At 48.0% G+C, this 7,085-nt stretch overlaps 1 pseudogene; it reads right to left on the bottom strand.

Moving 5' to 3' along the window:
• Nucleotides 1–4,814: 4,814 nt before the first annotated feature.
• Nucleotides 4,815–6,867, bottom strand: LOC118009663 (annotated as a pseudogene).
• Nucleotides 6,868–7,085: the final 218 nt, after the last annotated feature.

Below are 7,085 nucleotides of genomic sequence, written 5' to 3'. Positions count from 1 at the left end.
TATTAGTTGATAGTGCGGTTATTTCAAGCAATCTTCTTAAGAATAATAGAATTTCAATTGAAACAAAAATTCTTTACTTTTGTTGCTTTCATATAGTGTAGACTCCAAATCACAAATGACATAGAGGACTGCTGATTTGTGTTTAAAGGACATGAAGATTTTACAGTAATGGAAGTTTCTTTAATAAATGTTTTTACTGTGTTAAATGAAATTAAATACAATGTTGAATATATATGTGGAAAAAAAAACAATTTACAAATTGTAAAAAGTTGGCAAATAACATAAAATCCAGAAGAAACAATCAAGGGATTTTAGATAACCTCCTGGCCATAATAATAATTCCTTCTTTTCTACATAAGATTCATTAGCTTCTAATTCTGATAATAAAATATTCTCTAAAAATAATCATTGTGATGTTGATAGAAATTATATTGATTATTTTTTACAGCAATTTTAGACATCTGTTATTGGGGGCTAGCTTACAAAATATACAAAACCTTAGAGCAATAGATAGTAAACACTTAAATATTAGGAAGTCAGTGCTTTTTAATGTAATGGAAGGAGTTAGACATTAACAACTCTTCTTGGTTTTCACAAGAGACTTTCGCCAGTAGAGATGAGAGGGGAGGGTGGACAGGACAGGGGAAGGGTGTTAAAGAAACATCGGAATCAAGACCGTTTCATTTTCATTCTGATGTTAAGTTTATGGTGAGTGATCACAATGAAACAAATGCTTTGTGCCCTCCACTTCTTGATGTAATCAATGCAGGATGTAGGGATAAGGATTCCCTAGATGGGCACAGCCTTCTCGGCACAACCCACTCCCATTCCAACAAAATCAGTGTTCATCTATACAGTGATTTAAATGTACTTCCAAAGTCGAGGAGTCTGAGGAATAGGGCACAGCAGGAGGCCAGAAGAGGAAGGAAACTGATCAGTAGCAAAACCTGACTGGGGAGAAGGCTTGTTGGAGATAAAAGAGCACTAATAGATCAGAAGAGAAGAAAGTCAAAAGAAATTTTAACCAATGTCCTGGTTCTTAGGTGTCACCTGGGCCCAAGCACCCCCACCTTCTTTTTTTTTATTTTATTTTATTTATTTATTTGAGAGAGAGAGAGAATGAGAGAGAGCATGAGAGGGGAGAGGTCAGAGGGAGAAGCAGACTCCCCGCCAAGCAGGGAGCCCGATGTGGGACTCGATCCCGGGGCTCCAGGATCATGACCCGAGCCGAAGGCAGTGGCTTAACCAACTGAGCCACCCAGGTGCTCCACCCCACCTTTTTTACCAACTAGCTATAACCTGTAGAGACTCCATGGAGTCTTAAAAGGTAGTACCAGGGCGCCTGGGTGGCGCAGTCGGTTAAGCGACTGCCTTCGGCTCAGGTCATGATCCTGGAGTCCCTGGATCGAGTCCCTGGATCGAGTCCCGCATCGGGCTCCCTGCTCGGTGGGGAGCCTGCTTCTCCCTCTGACCCTACCCCCTCTCATGTGCTCTCTGTCTCTCTCATTCTCTCTGTCTCAAATAAATAAATATAATCTTTAAAAAAAAAAAAAAAGGTAGGACCAAATTCCAGGGTACAGCAGAGATTTCCAGTGGCGCAGTACCCTCCGTGAGCCGTCAGTCAGTCACAGGGGACACAGGACACAGATGCCCTCTTCTGGCCATAAGCAACCTCTGCTGTTTTCACGAGTGTGCCATGCAAAGGTTACTTTTTTCCCTTAAGGAACAGACGGGGAATGGTCGCATGCTCTATGGTTGCCTTCTCAAAATTCTTAATTTTTGAACAAAGGGCTCTGCAGCTGCTCCTGAGTACAGTACAAGAAAATGCGGGGAAAGGAAGAAAAAAAAGACATTCAAGGATCAAAGAGAACCTTGGAATAATAGGGCAGGAGACAGTGCTTAACTGGGCTCCAGGGCAGAGGGGCAACAAACTTCAATAAAGGAAAGGTTGAAACAAAACAAAACAAAACAAATGGAATACATTACACCAGTTATCCCCAAATCCCTTTGCCACAATATAGTGTTTCGAGTGAAACAATTCAGAGAAAGGTGATCTTGATGCAGAGGCAGCAAACAGGACTCTAAACAGAGGGAGAGGTCAAGTGTGAATATAGGGACATGCAGAGGAACAGGGTTTGGCCAATGGGCCTCAGGAGCTGCTGACCCTGCTACCTATCTGACAACAACCAACTGGACCACCCTGCTCAACCAGCTGGCCTCAGGAGGATCAAGGGGTGCAGTTTTTATTTAGTGTCTCAGGGGCAAAGTTTCAAGGATTTGATTTTTGGTTTACTGGCAAAAAGGGAAAATTCACAGTTTCAGGTTCGGTATACAGACAATCCAGCATCCACGATGCCCTCTGTTAAGAAAAAGGGTTTCTCCAGCACATGGATCCATTCTCAGCTACCTGGCTGTATTCTGGGAGGTACCACCTCTCTCAAATCTGACTACTCAAAAGTTAGTCCTCACTAACAGTCCGGGAGGGACCACTCAGGCTTAAAAAGGTAGCAGATAATGGGACTGTCATCTTTTACACATTTTCCTTCTTGAATCTCTAATGGTCAGAGTGGTGAAGAAAGGGAGAAGCCCATCAGGGATAAAAAGCCTCAGCACTGCTTTCTAACAAGACCGTCCTGAGGGAACATGTAACAAGGCGAATGTAGATGGTGGAAAGTGGCCACTTACACAAATCCTTTCCAGTAGCGTTCACCCCACCAGGGACCCATGCACCTCAACTTTGGAGGTTTTATCAATGTCGAGCCAGGGGAGAGGCAGCAGGTCCAACAAGGACAGAGATTTGGTTCACCTGTATGTCTTAGTATAGCTTTCCAAATTTAGGAAGGATGAGAAAATGTGCAAAAAGGTCCTTCACGTGACTTGATTCCTTCAACCCAGCCCCAGTCTACTCTGGGTGATAAAAGATCAGGAATTCAACAAGCCCCAACTTTCTAGAACTCATATGCATTACCTAACAGGTGCTCTGGGTTTATCCTGCAAGAGACTATCTGGAGAGAAAGTAAAGAATTTTCTTGTTTCTTGTTTAAAGACTTGATACTTCCCCCCTAGTTCTAGCCCCTGCTTCCCAAATCTCTGGTCAGAATTATCCCCAGAATATGGCTACTTGCTGGGGAGAAACTCATTTTCCTGAAGTCACTTACCCAAAACAGATGCTGGGCGATATGTATACAAAATCAAAAATCGGGGCGCCTGCTTAAGCCACTGCCTTCGGCTCAGGTCATGATCCTGGAGTCCCAGGATCGAGTCTGGCATCTCCCTCTGACCCTCTCTCCTCTCATGCTCTCTCTCTCTCATTCTCTCAAATAAACAAATAGAATCTTCAAAAAAAAAAAAAAAAGGGCAAAAATAAATAGTAATGCACAAAAAGGCTTTGTGAGTTCATTAAAACCACTTACTTGTGAAACGGCCCCGGGATCCTGCCAAGTCCTACCAAGGTCAGTATCAAGCCCAAGGCCAGGGACTCCCAGAGCTCAGCCAAGCAGAGTGAGGTAGGGTGTTCCTGAGGTGCCACCCTGTGAATATGTGGGATCCGCAGGCCCTCACCCTCAAGTCTTCTTTGGGCAAGACCCCCTCAAAAGTCAATGAAGAACAGAGACAACCAGCCCCAAAGACTGCATAGATGCTTCCCCCAGTCACCTAGGTAGGGCCTGAGCCAGCTGCTGTCCATTAGCGCCCTCTGGTGGGGACATAACGACAGATCAGGATAAATTCCCGCAGGTCAAAGGTGAACTGCCAAAGCTCCTGCCCAGTTAGCACAAAATAAACAACTGGCTACCTGACTGGGACAAACAGAATGCACATAACCTCTACACACCACCAGTTCCTTGGGCCTCTTTAATCATGAAGGGCTCACAGTCCACTACTCTCCCACCTCAGGGTCTTCTCATCCGTACTACAGGCCAAACACACTTCTAGGTGGGAGACTGGATGTAAATTAAGGCAAGGTTGGGCTTTCAGAGACACCCCACCTCTCCACCAGGACCATTAAGGTCAATGGAGGTAGCCAGATGACAAGTGACTATATCACAGTGGCTCCCTGTCCTCTTTACCCCACAGGGAAGGCCTGACATGCTGGGCTGTCACGCCATAAAATCATGTTTCTTTGGAATTGAGGAGAGAAGAGAAACCTCCCTTTCTGCCCATCCAGGCTGCCACTTTGGCTGGCACCACACAATTACTCTTCTGGCTGACAAGGATTCACCCCAAAGCTTGCTGACCCCAGTTCGGATCTAGCTGCCAAAAGATTTTCCTGTCCAATCAGCAGATTAGAGTCTTGGAACAAGCAGGCCCCTCCAGCCCTCCAGCTGTCCTGCCGACTCGTCTTTTCTGAGCGACGACATTCCCAAAATCTCCCTCATAGCTGCTGTCCCAGGTGGAAATCTGGCAATAATACCCACAGTGATAACCTCTCGCCACCTCCTCTGTTCAGTGAGGCTGTTGGTTGGGTTCTTAGCAGCCTAAAACCTATCAGTAACCTAAAACTGGAGAGGTTGGGGAAGGCGATCTAGTCGACACCAATTGCCTGACAAGATCCCTAAACCAGCCTCGAAAGAATAAAAAACACAGTCCTTGGTGGGCAAGAACAGGTAAGGAGGTAAACATGGTAAGACTGCGGCTTCTCAAGAACAGTAACAGCTCATGTGCTCTTTCTTCTTCTTTCTTCCCTAAACACAAGACAGAACGGGATTCCTAGCAAGGCAAAATTTGAAACTTTGGCTAAAGAGGGAACGCCAGCCATCAGAAAATCAACATCCTGGCTGCCGCCTGGGAGCTCCCCTGTCTCTGCTGGGATCCAGTCAGCCGTCCAGGCTCTTTGCTGCCTCTTTGCAATGGTCACGGTACAAGAAGGTCTGCTTAACGGTGAAGTCGAGCAGGTCCGTGCACGCCCACGTGCTTGCTGGTGGAGCTGTGGGGGCCGCAGACTATGCAGCGGTACCTCAGTGCCCCCAAGTGCGTCTCCAGGCAGCACTGGATGGCTGCATGACCTTGGAAGAACTTGTGGCACCCCTTACACCCACAGCTTCCCACCTGGGGATCCACCAGAGGTAGTTGAACTCGCTTGTGTGGCCAAACCTTTTGCCACAGACCTTACGGTTGTACTTGCTGTTCCCGGGCCGGCCCTGCAGAGCCGGATCCTCACTCAGGAACTCCTTGGCTGGAAGCTTCCACTTCTGGACTGCTCAGTGCAATAGCCCCAAACCGGCCTTGCCTCAAGGCTACCGTTGTATTTGTACTGCTGACACGGTAGCGACCGGCAGGCTCCGACTTGAAGCTCCGGCCACACAAGTGGCTGGGGACTTCCATTCTTCCAGGCTGTGGTGCATGACCATTTGCTTCTCTAGGGGGTGCCAGGCCACAAAGCCGTTCACACAGACGGAGCAGGAGAGGACTGAAGTGCCGAGGTGAAGAGCATGTGCCATCTGGGGCTACAGAGGTGAAGTGGTGCTGGTCACAGATACCGCAGGCCTGGCACCTGCCAAGTTTTGATGGCCAAGGACGTGGCTCCGGACCATGTGGAGATGTTTGGCCTGTGCCTTCCCACAGACAGCGCATTTCAACTCCGTGGAGGCTGCACCTGAAAACAAACCCAGAATTCCCAGTCACGGGATCATTGGGGTGGACAGTGATGTTGTTCTCAAATGTTCCATCCCGTCAGTGGAGGGTCAGCTGCCACTTGATAATGAACTTAGTTTCACATGTGTCACAAGAGAAGAGGAAAATACCAATGTGGAATAGAACATGGGTCATCTGGGAGTTTCGCTGCTAGCAGTGGGTCTCACAGAACTTGTGGTTGTCTGTCAGCGGGTCCATGGGGTCCTGAGCATGCTGTCAGATCCAGTGAATGCTGTGTTCTAGAACTTTCTTGCACACCTGGCAGGGCATGGCCTTATTCTCGCAGTTATCATTCTCTCCAAAAGTCAGCTCGTCTTCACTGGTATCTCTCAACTCATTCACCTCCTCAGCTATGCCTGTCTCCTGAGTGGGGTCTTCAAACGGCAAGTCATCATCCCCCGGGTTGTCCAGCTGGAGCTCATCCATCTTCTCAAAGCCAGGATCTTTGGAGAGGTTGCTATTGCTCCCACAGGAATTGGTTCCCCTGCTGATGTCTATTTGCGCTGTCAGGAGGAAAGAAACTACTTTTACTGAAGTCTGCACTGCTCTAAACTTTGTATGGCGGGCGGGAGCTGGGTCATCATCCTACTAATAGGCATGGGAGGAGGAGGGGCATCATGGTCTTCTGTCTCCGGTGGCGGCGGCTATTGCAGCAGACAAAAGCTATGGTTAGTGTCATTGGTAACATCTCTCTCTTCTTCTTTATAGCTTCCTCCAGCATCACTAGGTAACACATAGTTCCTATCAGGACCAATGGGCTCCCCACCATCCCGGCGTTCTTCAAGAGGACGAGTGGGTTCTGCTGAGTTACAACTCTGGGTAGCACTGGTGCTGGTCCAGAACGTGGCCACAGCAGTGCTCTCCAGGCCAGGGAAGGTGGAGGGACAGGCCTCGAAGAGATCCTCCACACCCAGACACTCAGTTACCTCTTAGATGACCCCAACATTGATGGGGTCTGTCAAGGCCTCTGATGTGTAGCCAAAGCTCAGAGTCTTCTCAGCGTTGGCAGGGGTGATAAAGTCCACCACATAGGTCCTGGTAGCATCAAGCCCAACATTCAGGAAAAGTTTCTGGAAGCATCCGGCCATACAAGCCCTCACAGCTTTGTGGGCCAGGAAGGAGACGCTCCCCAACACAATGGCGACATCACACATTTTCCCAGAGCTGGCACTTACTGAGTTCCTTCAGCAGGTTGTTGGGGTGGTGGTTGCTTTGCAGTTTGATCCTCATGCCCATTTTAGCAGCTCCTGTGAAGTGGCCCCCTATCAGCACAGTTCATCCGCTCCTTGGGTGTGAGCAGCATCTCTGTTGCCTCACATAAAAGCCCATCCCGACCAGGAGGGGGTGCCCCACATTGATTGTTTCCTAAGTGGTAACTGTATTTGTAACCAAAAGGTGCACTGCAAATATGATCTCCTATCTTTTCTCCCCAGCACATTCATCTCTGGCCTGGA

This window comes from Mirounga leonina, unplaced genomic scaffold, assembly GCF_011800145.1.
Source record: "Mirounga leonina isolate KUSES-001 unplaced genomic scaffold, KU_Mleo_1.0 Mir_127, whole genome shotgun sequence".
NCBI classification, from domain to species: domain Eukaryota; kingdom Metazoa; phylum Chordata; class Mammalia; order Carnivora; family Phocidae; genus Mirounga; species Mirounga leonina.
This window is presented reverse-complemented; position numbering and strand designations above follow the sequence as displayed.